The following is a 17515-nucleotide window of genomic DNA, read 5'->3' on the forward strand; positions in this document are numbered from 1 at the left end:
GGCAGGTTGAAAGGAGAGCTGTGTTTATATACTAGGAGCACACTGTTTTCACTTAGCTTATGTTCACTAGGGGCAGGAGCAGTTAGGGTGAGAGGCTGAGGCAGATTATGAGGAAGTATGTTAAATCCCCAATTCACACCCTGAGTCTGCCACAGTGGCTGCAAGAGAGGAACAGAAATATTGCCTGGAACTGCTCCCTAGTGCTAAGGTTGTCCCCAACAGTAATACTGAAGGTGTCCCCTACTAATTAGTCATGGAAGCTGTGGGTAAAAGCAAGCATGCAGGAATCACTGGAAACCAGTATCCAGTGTTCAAAGCATTAAACCTAAGACTTCCGAAGACCATCGCCAGAACAGCCAGGAGGTAGACGGGGACTGGAGTGGTTCATCAGAAAGAAACAGCCAGAAACTAAGGGTGGTGATGAGACAGGACAGCTGGGAGGGGAGGCCACAGGCGAGAAAGGAGCTCCACGGGGTTGCAGGGGGTTACCTGGGAGCAAACCTCTGACACTGAGGGGAAGGCAAAGACTGTGGGAGAGGCATCTGTTTGTTTTTTCTAGTGCAAGGAGAATAACAAAATGCGATCGGGAGAGCTAATAGACTGCAGATGGAGGACTTCTGGCTGGGAAGTCCAGCTAAAGGCTTTGAACTGGAACCAGCCCTCTAATTTTCAGCAGTGCGTGTGGCCTGTGAAAAAGTGAGTTTGAGTGAAATGAAACAAGGGACGCCTCAGAGATAATTATGAGTGACTCCTGATGGGTGAAATCGCAGAGATTATATGGGGCTGGAGAAATAGAAATAAATGGTGAAAGGATTCTGATCTGTATCCTGTTGACAATAGGAAAACTATTCAAAATGGGGAAGCCAAACGGTGGTGTGGTTGGTTCATCTGCACGTTAGAAAGCTCTCTCTACAAATTTAGGGGCAGGAAGGCTGAGCACAGGTACTAGTTTAGAGAGCATTCCCATGACGTGGTAGTGTCAGGGTTGAGAAGCAGGCAGGGGGAGAAGTGGGATGGTTGAATTGGACCTTGTTGTCAGAAAGGAGGGGCAAGAAGGACAGACAGGAGTGCAGGCTGACGCCTCAGTTTCCGACAGGGGCCTCCTCAGAGATAATTATGAGTCACTCCTGATGGGTGAAACAGCAGAGTGCTGGTGCTGCCACTGGAACAGAAAGAGGACTGTCTGCCTTGAACGTGTTGGCATTGGAAGGGAGGCTCCTAGCAGGGAGTGGTGGTGGATCCAGAGGTGGGTTGAGATCCAGGGGTTATCAGCAAACAATTGTGAGCTCTTGAGGAGACCACAGTAGGTATGCAGCCAACTAACTTGGTCAAATTACCAAATGTCACATCACTTCTAAGTAATATTATATTTAATCTTTTAATACCTTTATTTTTTATTTATTTACTTTTATGGGGTGATGAGGATCAAACCCAGTGTCTCATACCTTTGAGGTAAGTGCTCCACCACGGAGCCACAACCTCAGCCCTTATGTTTAATTTTATTTAATAAAATAAGTGGTGACTGGGGAAAGACTATAAGTGATGTTATTAGGTGGGCTAGAAAAAACAATTCTATCCAAAACCAAGCTTTTAGTGTTTTCCTCTTCTTCATTTTGTATTCCGCCATCTGTAACTATTGCCAAGACTTCTCTCTGGAGCCCTGTTCACTCAGGTCTACCTTCCTCCTCTCAACCCCCCACCCCACACACGTGTGTGAATACCCGTTACCTGGTACCCATTCATGGCCTGGGCTCCTATTCCTGATGCCCCCTGTGCCTGGCCAGATTGCTCTGTGCTGGCCCCATCCCAGAGGCCACCTGTGCCCCGCTGTGAAGTGAGCTCTCTGCTGCTCTTTGATTAGCATCGAGGTGCTAGAAGGCTGAAAGCTGTGGCCACTCCGGCCCCTGCACCTGTGGATAACTTCACTGCTGGAAAACAGCCCTATTACCTCCATTAGGAAGCTTGGGTGGGTGGAGAAACTGCAGCAGGCCAGGTGGCCCTGGGGGAGAGAAGTACAATGAGAACAGGCTCTGAGATCTTTGGGGAGGAAGTAAAGACTGGAGATGAATCAGGGAGCCTGGGCAAGCACAAAGGTACAGAGGAGCAGGCTGCTCCACAGAGACAGGACCCGAGGCCTTAAGGTCTCCCAGCACTTAGTTTACTCTCAGGACCAGCATCCCTCGAAGGAATAGTGAGATTCAAGAGCAATGGAATATACCCCCACCTGTTTGCTGATGCCTGATCTTACTAACAAATAAAGCCTTTCACTTCCATACTGAAAAGACTAAAATTATAACCCAAACCAAAAGATTCCTGGTCCCAAAGATACTTATAGTAAAAGGTAAAACCTGTTTCAGTATTGGTGGGGTTTAGGAAAAGGGACCCTTCCCCTAGGTTGGAAAAGCCCTGCAGGCTCAGAAGACCAGTCTTCCAGCCTTGCCATTTCATCCTGGGCTCTGTTTACCTGGAGCCCATCTCAGAATGAGAGAAACAACCAGGACAGGGGTTCCAGTGTGGTCCGTGGTGTTCTTTATTGCTGTACAGGCCACTGAATTATTTCATCTGCATGAGATTTCACTTGGGGCTTTTGTGTAGGAGAAGTATTTCACAAATCTGTGCCACAAAATACTTCCACATATTGAATTACTCAAAAGATGCTTACTATTCATGGGCATGAACACAGAGAACAAATATGCTTACAACAAAATGGACAGACATAAATGTGAGGGTTTTTTAAAATTATATTGGTTCCCTAGTTAAATATAACAGACAGTGTTTCTCTGAGCCTACAGAATCTTTTCCAGAGTGACAATAACTTTTTTCCTTTGACTCAACCTCAGGCTACCCTGCCAACAATGTGGGGATGGCCTCATTCCGAAGCCTGTTTGCCAAGATACGGGGGCTTGGAAGTCTTTTCAGCTGGTGGAACACAGGTTTCCCAGCCCTTTTAAAATGATCTAACACACAGAGAAACGTGGTTAGAAAAGTGACTCAGCCCTAAGTGAGTGGAGATTTTTTAAATCCATGACAAATATGCTTGAAAGTTAATTGTTCCCCTTCTTCCTAATTAGGACATTCAAGAATGCTAGAACACAGAATTCACTGAATCACTCATATATTTAGACAGCATTTTTTTTATTTCTCTTTACTCTATTTTTCCATACACTGTCTCGTTTTATTAAATGCCAGTAAAGTAATAAGGGTACACACCACTGTTCTCATCTGATAGCTCAGAAAGATAAAATAAGACATAGTACGGGTTAGCCCCACATACGCAGTAAATGAGAAGCAATTTAGAAGTGAGGTCAGCCTCTGTGGGTGGTCTCCTGACCCAGGCTTTTAACAGCTTCATATTTGTCCAGCCTGAGTTCTCACCTGAAGCCAGGCACAATGGCAGACACCTATGTTACCAGCTACTCGGGAGGCTGAGGCAGGAGGTTTGCAAGTTTGAAACCAGCTCAGCAACTTAGACCCGGTTTCAAAAAATGAAAAGGGCTTAGTGTATAGGTCAGTGGTAGAATGTCCCTGGGTTCCATTCCTAGTACAAAAAGAAAAAAGAAAGAGAAAGGAGAGAGAGGAAGAAAGAACAAAGAAAACTAGGTGCTCAAATGCATCTCACTATGCCTGACCTGCAGGTGAGGTTTGGAGCAACCTCTTTATTTGGGATATCAGGCATGTGGTCAGGTCAGTGTCCCTTCTGCTCTTCTAGATGGAAAGGGTGTAAATAAACTAAACGCATGCTGTCCATCCCTGAGGCAGGGACAGTGGACAGCAGAACCTAACCAGATATGCATTTTTTATAGCATTTTATTAGGTTCTAAAACTAGGGCTTAAATGTCAGCAATGGTTTACATTTTCTGAATAAACACTATAACTAACTTGAAATCCAATGTATCAGGGTGTTTGGTCTGAGGCCATCAGATTAGACTTCTGGAGAGGGCTTGGTAAAGATTCTCTAGAGAGGGTAGCTGGCCCAGGGACTTTTTTCTGTGCCTTGCAGTTCTTTGTTCTCTGAGTCCTGATTAATTTTTTTCTGTCATTTTCTATCCTCTGTGTGTATGTGTTTGAGGGTAGGAAGGGTATACATCTGCCATGTCACCAACGCCTGACTATTGCATTACAAGAACTTTTCTGTCTTAGCTACATGCTCACTTTCTTTTTCTTCTCCACTCTATTCTGAAAGGATTTTGTCTCAGATCACTGACTCCATTGGCTGTATCAGCCTCCCTTTCCCTCTCTTTAAGAAAAGAGAAACTATTTATCTTTCTCAAGAAATTTTATGGTTTAGGTGGGAAAGAGCTGGCTTCCTGCAGAGCACTGAGAAGCAGATCCAAAAAAGAAAATAATCCTGTATCCCTGGCATTTCCTGGCTGCCCAAAACATCCCTCTACAGCTGACATTGATAAAAAGTTCATCAAAGGCACTGGTCAGCCCCACTACAGGCTCTCAAAACATATCCACTTGCTGGACAAGAGGGTGAGACAAATTTGCATTTAAGACATTGATTTTTTTTTCTGTACAGAATGTGACATACATTGTGACCATGTTGTTATATATCACGGTCTGAAAAGCTCAACACAGCCTCTAAGTTAGTTGAAAAACAAGTTTATTTTTTAAAATGAAATCTGACATTCTTGAAAAGCACAAAAGCAATCTCTCTCTCTCTCTCTCTCTCTCTCTCTCTCTCTCTCGTACTAGGGATTGAACCCAGGAGCGCTGAGCCACTGAGCCACTGAGCCACATCTCCAACCCTTTTTATCTTTTAATTATTTTTTTAAACTATTTCCTAGTTGTCAATGAACCTTTATTTTATTATATGAGGTGCTGAGAACCTCACACACGCTAAGCAAATGCTCTACCACTGGGCCACAACCCCAGCCCTTTATTTTTCATTTTGAGACAGGGTCTGGATAAGTTGTTTAGGGCCTCGATAAGTTTGCCTTGAACTCATGATCCTCCTGCCTCAGCCTTGAACAAATGGAAAGACACCTCCTATTCCTGCACAGGTGATGCAATGTTATAGAGATGTTATTCTCCCTAACTTAATTTTAAAATCTAATGTGCTACCCAAGCTTTTTTTTTTTTTTTTTTTTTTTTTTTTTTGTACTGGAGATTAAACCCAGGGGCATTTAACCAATGAGCCATATCCCCAGCCATTTATTTATTTATGTGTGTGTGTGTGTGTGTGTGTGTGTGTGTGAGAGAGAGAGAGAGAGAGAGAGAGAGAGAGAGAGAGAGATGCTGGGGATAGAACCCAGGACCTTGTGCAAGCTTTTTAAGACAAGTTGATATTAAAGTTCACATGGGCAGGTCCCATGCTCATGCCCATAAACCTAGCAACTTGGGAGGCTGAAACAGAATCCTCCTCTCTCAAAATAAAAAATTAAAAAGGCTGCAGATGTAGCTCAATGGTTAAGTGCTCCTGGATTCAATCTCCAGCACCAAACAACTAAATAAATACACATAATAAAATAAAGAAAAATAGAAAATAGAAAGATAGCCAGGAAGACTTATACTTATAAATAAGTATAATAAAATAAAGAAAAATAGAAATAGATAGCCAGGAACACACTGGATTAAAGCTCTGAGAGAAAACTAGCCCTATCAGACATTAAGATATGCTACAAATTCTCTATAATGAAAAGTGTGGTGGTACAACACAAATAGACCAAATGGTAAAAAGAACAGAAAGCTCAGAAATAGACCTGAGTACATGAAGAAAATCTAATAGATGCTAAGGCTGGCATCTCAAATCATATAGCAAAGATGGACTTTTTTAAAAAGTGGTGCTGCTGGAATGGGGGTATAGCTCAGGGATGCTTAGCATGTGCAAGGCCCTAGATTTAATCCACAGTACTGTAAAAGAAAAAGCAAAAAGAAAAAAAAAAGGTGTCATTAACAATAACCAAAACAGTGGAAACTACCCCAATGTCCATCGCCTAAAAATGAATAAGCAAAATGTGGTATATTTATACAATGGACTATTATTGAACAATAAAAAGAATGACATGATAATACATCCTGCAACATAGGTGAAACTTACACTATGCTAAGTGAAAGAAACCAGTCATAAAAGACCACTTACCATATGACTTCATTTATATAAAATGTCTAGAATACGAAAATCCATGAGACAGAAAGGTGATGGCAAATACCCACAGCTGTGGGGTTGGGGGAAGAGAGAGTGGACACAGAGTTTCTTTGGGGGGGCAATATAATCGTTCTTAACTCAGATTGTGTTTGATGGTTGCAGAATTCTCTACACATACTAAAACCATTGAATTGTACACTTAAAAGGGAGAGATTTTATGTTGTATGATTATATCTCAGTCTAAAGAGCTTTGTTGTTGTTGTTGTTGTTGTTGTTTTGGCAGTACTGGAGGTTGAACCAGGGTCCCACTGAGCTGCATTCTGTATCTTTTTTTTTTTTAACTTTGAAACAGGGTCTCCCTAAATTACCTAAGCTATCCTCATACTTGCAATCCTCCTTTTTCAGCCTCCTAACTAGCTGGGATTACAGGGGTACAGCACCACACCTATCCTTTCAGTCTAAAAATATTTTTAAAATAAGTAAGGAGCAAATTACCAAACACCCAATAGAAAAATAGGGAAGATATTTTTATATATGCAAAAAGATGTTCAAGTTCATCCATAATTTAAAAATGCAGAAAATACTGAAGAATTATTTCTCCCACATTTGCCAAAAGAAAAGCATGACATATTTTATGGTCTGTGAGGAAAACAGATATTCTCATAGATGGCTGGTGGGAATGCAAACTGCAAATAGAATTTGACAATACCTAATGAAAGTACATAAGCAATTTGTCCCAGCACTACCATCTTGAGGGACTGATCTGTCTTGAAAGGTATACTTCTAACAATGTGAAAAATACATAAGCACAAGGTTATTCATTACCACTTTTCTGATAATTATACATCTAATGATTGATCATGGGAGATAGGTTGAATAAGCCACATTTCCTCCACAAAATGAGTAGTAAGCAGCATCATAAAAAGAATAAGGACAATCCCCATAAAACTTATATGAAGTGATTTCCAAGATATACTGGGTTGTTTTTGTTTTTTTCTTTTGGTACCAGGGATTAAACCCAGAGGCACTTTACCACTGAACCACAACCCCATTCCTTTTTTATTTTGAGACTGGCTCTTGCTAAGTTGCTGAGGCTGGCTTTGAACTTGTGATCCTTCTGCCTCAGCCTCCCAAGCCACTGGGATTACAGCTGTGAACCAGCAAAGCCAGCCCAGGACATACTGTTAAGTGAAAAAACTAACATTCAAGCACCTACAGTGTGGATCCTACATGTAAGAAGGAAGGGATACAAGAAAAACATACATGTATTCCTTTGTACAAAAGAAATAAAGGAAGGAATAAACAAACAAAAAGCATCGGTTACTGTTTTCAGTTGAATTGGGTCCCTCCTAAGAACATATGTTGAAGTCTTAATTCTCAGTACTTCCAAGTGTGACCTTATTTGGAAATGGGGTTATTGCTGATGTAATCAGTTAAGATGAGGTCATATTTGAGAAGAGGGGACTCCTAATCCAATAGAACCCTGGATGATAAATATCTGTGAATGTGTGTGTGTTTGCGCGCACGCGCTCACTGCTCAGGATCAAACCTGGGGTCTACACATGCTAGGCAAACGCTCTTATCACTGAGCTACATCCCCAGCTCTAATTTATGTCGTTTTAAACCACCCAGTTTATGGCACTTTGCTATGACAACCGGAAGAAACAGTTATCTACAGGAAGTGGGTGGGAAAGGAGTCAAAAGGGAGGAAGGAGTGGATTAATATGGATGACAAGGGAGCAATACTCAAACACACCTCTTTGTAAATCTCTGACTTAGAACAATACTAATGTTTCATATACCCCGGACCAAAAATCAATCTGGATATGGGAAGAACCCATAGTGACACAAAACAATAAAAAATTAACCTAATTGAATTGTAAATAAATAATGTAACTTCATGGAAGTTAGTGAGGAAAAAAGAAATTACCTATTCTACATCATGCACAACCAGATGAATGAAATACTCCTTGATATAGGATGTATCAAAGTGCATTTACTGTCATGTATAACTAATTAAAACAAATTTTTTAAAATTTTGAAAGGTGAAATAACCTAAGTAACTTGTAAAACGTAGTTTGGTAAAATAACATTAAGCCAAAGACAAAATGGAAGATAAACACTGTATTATAGTTAATAAACTTGTTTCTTACAGTGGTATGGGTGAGCAATGTTCTATAGGTGTATACCAGGACTGAATGAGTAAGTAAGTATATTGTAGACAATGAAAGCTAGATTTTTCAAGGTTGGAGAAGGAAGTTACTTATAAGAAAGAAGGAGCTGGTAGATGGGGCTATAACTTAGTTGGTAGAGTGCTTACCTTGTATTGCCAAGGCCCTGGATTCAATCCCCAGCACCACAAAGAAAAGGGGGGTGGGGGTGGGGATATAGCTCAGTGGTAAAGTGCCCCTGAGTTCAATAACCCAGTACCAAAAAAAAAAAAAAAAAAAGAAGGAGCAGGTAGAAGGAGCTCTATTGGATTAGACTTGGAGGAATTTGATGAACTCATGGTTTATAATATGTACATATATATATAAATAAATTATGAATAGATAGATTCACCAATCTTCAATAAAATGAACCAGATTTTCTTGGGAAAATGGTCAAATCCAGAACTGGGGCAGAGAAAATAAAATATGATACTGTAATATTGTATAATTATGAAAGTAAGGAAAAGCTCAAAAATGGTAAAAATTTAACAAAAGAGCATCGGCACCAAATTGAAAAAGCTCCTGAAAATGAAAGTTGGAATGAATTGAATTTAGCTATCTCTCCAGTGCTTTTTATTTTTTATTTTAAGGCAGGTTCTCACTAAGTTGTTTAGGGCCTTGCTAAATTGCCAAGGCCACCCTCGAATTTGCAGTCCTTCTGCCTTAGCCTCCCAAACCACTGGGATTACAGCCTTACAAACTGAATTATTACCCATGGGATAAAATAAGTACTCATGGGTCCATGAATATGAAATAGATATCCATAAATTCATGACATAAATAACTGAATAAGTACAGATGTTCCTCAAGTTGTGATAAGGTTATGTGCTGAGAAACCCAATGTGAATTGATAATGCATTTAATGCACCTAACCGACTGAATCCCACAGCTCGGTAGCACAGTACCCTGTAGAATGTCAGTTGTTTCCCTCCATCACAGGACTGATGGAGCTGGCCAGAAACACAAGAGAATATCTGACCACAAACCAATAGCCTGGGAAAAGGTCAAAATCAAAAGAAGTACAGCTCTACTAAATGCATATTGCTTTCATACCATGGCAATCAAAATATCATAAGTCAAACCATCATAAATTGGGAACCATGCGTACATGGGGAAAAGGATCACTCTTCCTTTTGGAAGAATTGCAGCTAGTAAATGGAGAGGAATGAGAGAATGGGGTGACTGTGATTAGGCCAAAACCACAGTAACCGTCATGCAGATAAGAATCTCGATGCTGAAGTCAGCAAAAGTTGGAAAAGAAATAGAATATTAACCTATTCTCAGAGTATCTTCCCCAAGAAATTAATTATCACGGGAAAAATAGTTAACTAGAGAAACCTTGAAGATACCACCTGAACCATGTGGTCAAGGCTAACTTCACCAGTAATAAAATATTTTAAAAAAAATTTTTTTAGGGCTGGGGTTGTGGCTCAGTGGTAGAGCACTTGCTTCGCATGTGTGAGGCACTGGGTTCAATTCTCAGAACTACATATAAATAAATGAATAAAATAAAGGCTTATCGACAACTAAAAAATATTTTTTAAAAAATTTTTAGTTGTAGGGGCCGGGGATGTGGCTCAAGCGGTAGCGCGCTCGCCTGGCATGCGTGCGGCTCGGGTGGATCCTCAGCACCACATACAATGATGTTGTATCCGCTGAAAACTAAAAAATAAATATTAAAAAATTCTCTCTCTCTCTCTCTCTTTAAAAAAAATTAGTTGTAGATGGACACAATACCTTTATTTTATTTATTTATTTATTTTAGTTGTAGATGGACACAATACCTTTATTTTATTTATTTATTTATTTTAGTTGTAGCTAGATACAGTACCTTTATTTTATTTTTATGTGATGCTGAGGATCAAACCCAGTGCCTCACATGTGCTAGGCAAGTGCTCTACCACCAAGCCACAACCCTAGCCCATAAAACTCCATAGGAAGCACTGAGGTATGGCATACCCTTCTTGCCCAAAACATATAACTTCAATCTAATAATGAGAAAACATCAGACAAACCCAAAATGAGATTCAGTCTACCAAGTAACTGACCAAACTCTTCAAAAGTGTCAAAGTCAGCTGGGCATGGTGATGCCTTTCTGTATTCCCAGCAACTCAGGAGGATGAGGTATGAGGACCATAAGGTCAGGACCAGCTCCAGCAAATTAGCAAAACCCTGTCTCAAAATAAAATAAAAAGGGGCTGGGAGTGTGGCTCAGTGGTACAGTGCCCTTAGGTTGAATCCCCAGTACCACACACCCCCGCCCCCCGCAAAAAAAAAAAAAAAAAGTGTCAGTTATGGAAGACCAGGAAAAACTGACCAACTGTCACATTATGGGATCTTGGATTGGATCCTACAACAGGAAAAAAAAAAGCCATAATAGAAAAACTGGTGAAATTCAGATAGAGTTAATAGTAGTACATTGATGTTAATGTCCTGATTTCAGTCGTTGAGCTACATACAATGATAGTGTTAAGGAAATCTGCATGAGCAGTACATGGGAAGTCTTTGCATTATTTTTGCAAAATTTCTTTAAATCTAAAATTATTTCAAAATATAAAGGAAATCATGTAGATTAAAATCATATCAATGAACCTATTAGATCCCAGTTCTACCCCCAGTTTTTGTTATTTCCCTTCTCCTTATTTATATACAATGTTTCTCACTGTACTCCTTAATTTGTCAATTTTATGCATGATTTATTTCCTGCTATAATAGAGTAGCCTATTTATTCTACCTTTACCATTATATTCTAATTTTCAATTTCTCTGTTGGTCATTTTTAGCATTTTAGAAACAATACCTTTATTTCTTCTCCAATCTGCTGGGATGATACTTCTTTCTTTTTGGTGGGAGGGGGGCTACCAGGGATTGAATTCAGGGGCACTCAACCACTAAGCCACATCCCTAACCCTATTTCATATTTTATTTAGAGACAGGGTATCACAGAGTTGCTTAGCACCTTACTTTTGCTGAGGTTGGCTTTGAATTTGCAATCCTCCTGTGTTAGCCTCCTGAGCTGCTGGAATTACAGGTGTGCACCCCTGTGCCTGACTGGGATGATATTTCTTGATTTTTCTATCAGCACTTTTATTTTCTTCTCTAGCTCTTTTCCTCCCTTCCTTCCCCTGACTCTTTCATCTTTTACTTCTGTGTTTTGAAGATTCATAAGGATTACATTTTGGTTTTAGTCTTCTATGTACTAATTATTTAAGTAAGTAAAAAATCAGTAAACATGTTATTATGACCAGATAAATATTATTTACTACTGATTCAAATAGTGTGTGGATTATAATTGAAGTTTTTTTTTAGTTATAGATGGACACAATACCTATATTTTATTTATTTATTTTTAATGTGGTGCCAAGGATTGAACCCAGTACCTCACATGTGTAAGGCAAGTGCTCTACCACTGAGCTACAGCCCCAGCCTCATAATTAAAGTTTTTTAAAGTTCCACTTTTTGTGAAGCTTTCAGATTTTCTTGGAATTTCTTAGGTAATTTCCTTAAAAAAGGGTTTACTTGAAATAGTTTGAGTTCTTGTAGGACTGAAAGTATCTTGGCTTTACACCCATGTTCAGATGATAGTTTTGTTGGGTATAGATTTCTAGTTGATAATCTTTTACACTCCAAACTTTGAGGTCTTTGTCCCACTACTTTCTTTTATGTTTGCTATATAGCCATTCTAATTCTTGTCTCTATGTAGACAATAATTTTGTTCTCCCTTGAAGCATTTAATATTCTTCATTTTCAGTATTGTGAACTTTCATGCTGTGTGTAGGTTTGAATTTATTTTCTCAATTTATTGTGCTAGGCACACAGTAGATGTGGATGTGTGTGTGGTATTGGGGACTGACGAGGGCTTCGCACATTCTAGGCAAGTACTGTACCACCAGGCAACACCTTCAGCCAAGTGAATCATTTTCATTATAATGTCATTATATTCTTTCCTTCATAATTTTCTCTCCTCCATGTTTGAGGTTCTTGCTTTCTGAAACTCAGGAGACTAAATTTGGATCTTTTGGAGTAGTCTTCTGTATTCTTTCATTTCATTTTACTTTATGGGAGATTTCTCTTTTTTCTTTTCTTTTGTGCATGCAAGTCACTTTTCATCATTTACAGATTGGTGGGGTTTTTCGATATTTATTTTTTAGTTGTAGTTGGACACAATTCCTTTATTTATTTATTTATTTTATTTATCTATTTATTTATTTATTTTTATGTGGTGGTAAGGATCGAACCCAGGGCCTCGAACGTGCTAGGCGAGTGCTCTACAGCTGAGCCACAACCCTAGCCCAGTGTTTTTGTTTTTAAAATTCTCTTCTATTCCTTAAACTATCTTTGTTTCCTCCAGAATCAATTTTTCTATTTGTTTGTCTCTTTCATTCTTTTTAGCCAACTGTGTGGTGTTGCTTGCATTTCTGTTCATGTTAAAGAACAAGGGATTTAGCCAGGCACAGTAGCACATACCTATAATCCCAACTATTCAGAAGCCTGAGGCAGGAGAACTGCAAGTTCAAGGCTAGCCCCAGCAACTAAAATAAAAATTTTAAAAAGGGCTGGGCTGGAGGTATAACTCAGAAGTACAACACTTGCCTCAAATGTGTGAGGTCCAGGGTTCAATCCCTGGCATTATAAAAAAAAAAAAAAAAAAAAGGATACATGATAGGGAGATGTCAGCCAGCAGGTGATTGAGCAGGAACCCAGGTATACCCCAGGTAGTCCCTAAATACTAGAATCCAGACAGTTCTAGAACTGCTCAATTTTGTTAGGACAGGACTTCAAAGTTTTAAAAATGTTTAAAGTATTTTATTTTATTTTTCCAAGGGAACAGATAACTTGGCATCTGAGAGAGCAGGGGAGAAAGGGGTGAGAGGTGGTGAGTCAGTGGTTCTGCCCGCCTCCCTCTCTGCACTGCCTGATGGGGGAGGCTCTGGCCTGGACTCCCACCCTGGTCCCCTTCTGGGACACCTGTGCAAGTGACCACAGTATCGCAGGGCCCACATTTCCTCCAGCTGAAATTCCCAGTGGGATCTGGGTGGCATTCTGACACTCTGAGGCAGGAGCTGGGAAGTGTTCTCTGGGCAGCCCTGAGCCCATGGAGCTAGTGAGCTCTATAAATAGCAGTGGTGATTACAGAGTAGCACTCCTTTAAAATGCTTGCATTTTATGGCTTTCTATTCAAAACAGTCCTGGCCAGTGTTTGGTCTCTCTGGGGGCAGCTGTGAAGGCCACCTTGTTTCACAGCTAAGGAGCAGTTACAAGGCAATTAAAATATTTCTGTCTCTTCTCTCTTTTGATGATTACTCCCATGCGGGCCACTGGGCCACCGGAGCACTTGCTGCCTTCCATCACCCACAGGGGAACCAGGGCTCTCAGCGGCAGCCCCAAGCCCTGAAGCTGGGCTAGAATTCCTTCCCTTGTTCTTCAGACTTGGAAGTAAAAGGCAGAAGTAGTGGGGTCTGAAGAGCCATAGCCAGGCAACTGTGGCTTACTTTAATAGAATTCTTTCCTTTAGAAAGATAGTAAATGCTTCTTGTGCCAGAATAAGTATATGCTCTAAATTCTGTGCATCCTCTAAGGTGACAAACATAGTGCTTGCACAAATAAATGTATGTCCTAATCATATGCATGGAACATTCAGACAGTGTTCCACATAGACAAGCTCTGAATTAGAGCAAATACTAATAATGATATAATCTTGGTCATAAAAATATTATCATATGGGAAGAATAGGTATCATAATCTTGAAATTAATTCTGATATGTATAGCCACTTTCCTGTATTCAAAAATCCTGGTGAGCTCATCAGAGCAGTCTCACAAGGCAGGCCAGGCAGGTGTCATCAGCACCATGATACAGATGACCACACAGAGGGTTGGAGAAGTCCTGACACTAGTTACTAACCCAGGCTGTATCTGCCCATCAGACAACACACTTGGTGCAGCCCCTCTCCAGGTTTGGTGGGCAGTGAAGGAGAGCCTGCCACCCAGCTGAGTGTTGGAAGCTGATCTCTGGGGCTCTTGCTCCTGCACTGACTGGCCTGAGGAATGGCTGATGGGGGTGAGGGAGGGGCAGGTGAGAGGATTCAGAATATTAAGGATTCTCCAAATCAGCCAAATAGATTCTGCAAAAATCCCTCCCTCTCTCTTCTCGAAAATAACCTGTAGCAATTAGGAAAATAATTTCCAGGAAGGAAAACATTAAGATGCAAATTAAGCTCAGTTGTGACTGTAAATCATTGAAGAAAAATGCCACGGCCAGTTTTTGTTGTTGTTGTTGTTGTTGTTGTTGTTTTAAGAGAGTCCAGTGTAGGCGCTCAGGACAGCATCAGTGATGCCAAGAGGGCTTACATCAGAGACGTGGAAGGACCACAGAGGTAATCAGGTCCAGATCCCTCTTTTTACAGATGAGATCCTGAAGTTGGGGACCATTAACACAAAATTTCTCAATTCCTGGACCTGGAGTTAGTAAAGCAGTCTGCACAATAGCAGGTTCTGGGGCCACAGTGTGGCCAGAGATAGGGGCTGCATGGTGGGAAGGGAAATCTCCTGGAGGAACTAGCAGAGAAATCAAGGAAGTTTAACTTAAAGGAGAGGAGCACAGCAGAAACTTGACCACTGCTATAGAGAAGACAACCAGATCCAATGTCCAAGAAGTGACCACGAGGACCAGGGAGTACAATTGTGTTTTTTTTTTTTTCTTAACTATTTTTTAGTTGTTGATGGGCCTTTATTTTATTCATTTGTATGTGGTGCTGAGAATCAATCCAGTACTTCATGCATGTTAGGCCAAGGCGCTACCACTGAGCCATAACTCTAGCCCCCAGGGAGTACAATTATTAGATGAAAAACTGAGAGAATCCAGCAAGAATTTTTTATATATACAATTTTATTTGTTTGTTTGTTTGTTTGTTTATTTATTTATTTATTTATTTATTTAATATGGTGCTGAGGATTGAACCCAGTGCCTCACATGTGCTAAGCAAGCACTCTACCACTGAGCCAGCACCCCAACCCCACAGCAAGAATTGTAATTATAGGCACATGCTTCAAATGGGCCCTCTCTGAAACTGCTGCGTTTCTTGTAGATATTCAAACCGGATAAAGAATTGAAAAAGAAATAGTGGGGGGTAGGGGACAGGGTTTTGCTAACTAATAGGGAGATGATCTTCAAATTCCCTTTTGCAGCAATCTACCTACCAAGTGTCTGTTGAGTTTCTCCTATGTTCCACATAATAGAGTCTATATCTTCTAAATAAGGTACTGATCTGACATCCGTGAAAAAACGAATGGAGAGAACAGGGTGTCTGATGCAGGTTATTTACTAATTGGCTTCTCAGGAACATTCCACCGCTCCCTGGAGACTCCTCCCCACTTCCACTCTGCACGGAGTTGGGCCTGCTTCCCTTCAGGCATCTGGAGCAGGGAGCCGAACAACAAGGCAGCCTTCCCCCCATATACATGCTGGAGCCTAGGTTTGACATCTGCTGCATGTGACTTGCGTGTGTATGAAAGGCTGCTGGTTAAGTCCAGAAAGCGAATGGAAACTCTGTCACCTATTAAGTCACCTCTATGACCCTATCATCTGGAAAATGGGAGAAATATGTCTTCCTCATAGTTGTTGTGAGCTTGTAATGTCGTTTTATAGTGTTCAGTGCTTAGTAAGGATTCAGCTGATGTTGGTTCATTTAGCTCCTCAGTCTCAGATCTACTACTTTTTCCAGGACTCAGTTTCTTCTGCTCTGAAGTGAAAACAAGTCCTGTGATTTCTCCCAGCTCTGAACCTTCTGCAGCCCCCAACAAAATGTCTGCCATGCCTCTCCCGGAGTCATCTCTGCCAGGAGGTGGCGCCACTGATTCATGTTTCCTGCAGAGCTGTGGGCAGACCATTTGTTAATCTCCCCCTTTGAAAACTCGCCTGCTTCACAGCTGCCACTGAAATTGACTTTAAAAATCATGACGCTGATGTTTTCTGAGTGTGACTGGATTTTCCATTCTTTTTGCTTGTTCCAAGCACATCAAAATTGTCTTCCTTTGGACAGTCATCAGTATTCTGGAAAGAGACATAGAGAAAAATGTGGAGGTGGGGGCAGGCAACTTCCCCACAATGTTCTCTCGCCTAGCTCAGAAGCAAAACTGCAGATACCAAAGAGCATGTGCTGTTGAATTGCAGCCGCAATCAGCCATTTGCATGCTATTCAAAAGGCACAAATGGCCACTTAGGCTGGCAATTGCCTAATTGCCACATAGGGATCACTGATACAGTTTTGCAGCCTCAGATCTCTGGCAGCAGCTAGGCTAGAGAGGCCCAGAAAATGTGGTTTTCTAGTCCTCTCGGGTTACTGTGAGCAGGATCAGTATTGTGGAGTGAGTAGGGTAGGCAAAGGGCTGAGGGCTTATGGGGCCAAATTGTTACCCACAGCCAGTCCTGGATATGTAAAGTGAATTCAAAATGTCCTCTGTCCTACTCTTTGACTTTTCTCAAGAGTTAAAGAAACAGAAGAGGGAGGGAAGATAGGAGGTGAGAGAAGAAAAGAGGAAGAGAAGAAGATAAAAAGGAAGAGAGGATGGGAGGGAAAAAAGGAAAAAGAAGGAAGAGGAAAGGGAGAGGGAGAAAAGTAGGTTACTTTTCTGAAATATTCAAAGACATTATTCTGCCTTTTCTCTCCGAAAAAAGTGAATAACCTTAAGATTTAAGTAGAAAATATGAATGTATTATTTGGTCTTTGCATCTAGCTTGCCCTCACTCCTTTACAAATGTAATCACTAAATATTTATTGGTTGTCAGACTGGAAAGTTAAGATGCTAAATTAAATTATCCTTTGTACTGATTTTGACCCTTTGAAAGCTAGCTAGATTGTCAAAACTTTCGTCTCTAGTACCAGTCTCAGCAGGATGTTCAAGATGTATCCATTTTGGAGAAGAAAAAAATACTTTCAGATCTCCTATGAGATTTTTTTTTTTTAATGGTCCAAATGAGTCCTTGTTTATGGTGAAGGAAGCAGAGCAGGGAAAAGAGGAGTTTCCTCTCTAGAGCCTTCCATCAGAGCTAACCTGATTGCTAGAGAAATCACATCTCACACCATCAAGTGTTGTCCATGGTGGTGTAGATCTCATTAAGTAAAGTCATTTTTCGTCATTTACCAATTAACCAAGTGCTTTTTACTGGCTTTGAAATTCACATGTAAAAACCCACTCTTTGTAACCTCTCAGGATC

This window comes from Spermophilus citellus (genome assembly GCF_964194105.1).
Source record: "Spermophilus citellus genome assembly, chromosome: 4".
In the NCBI taxonomy this organism is placed as follows: domain Eukaryota; kingdom Metazoa; phylum Chordata; class Mammalia; order Rodentia; family Sciuridae; genus Spermophilus; species Spermophilus citellus.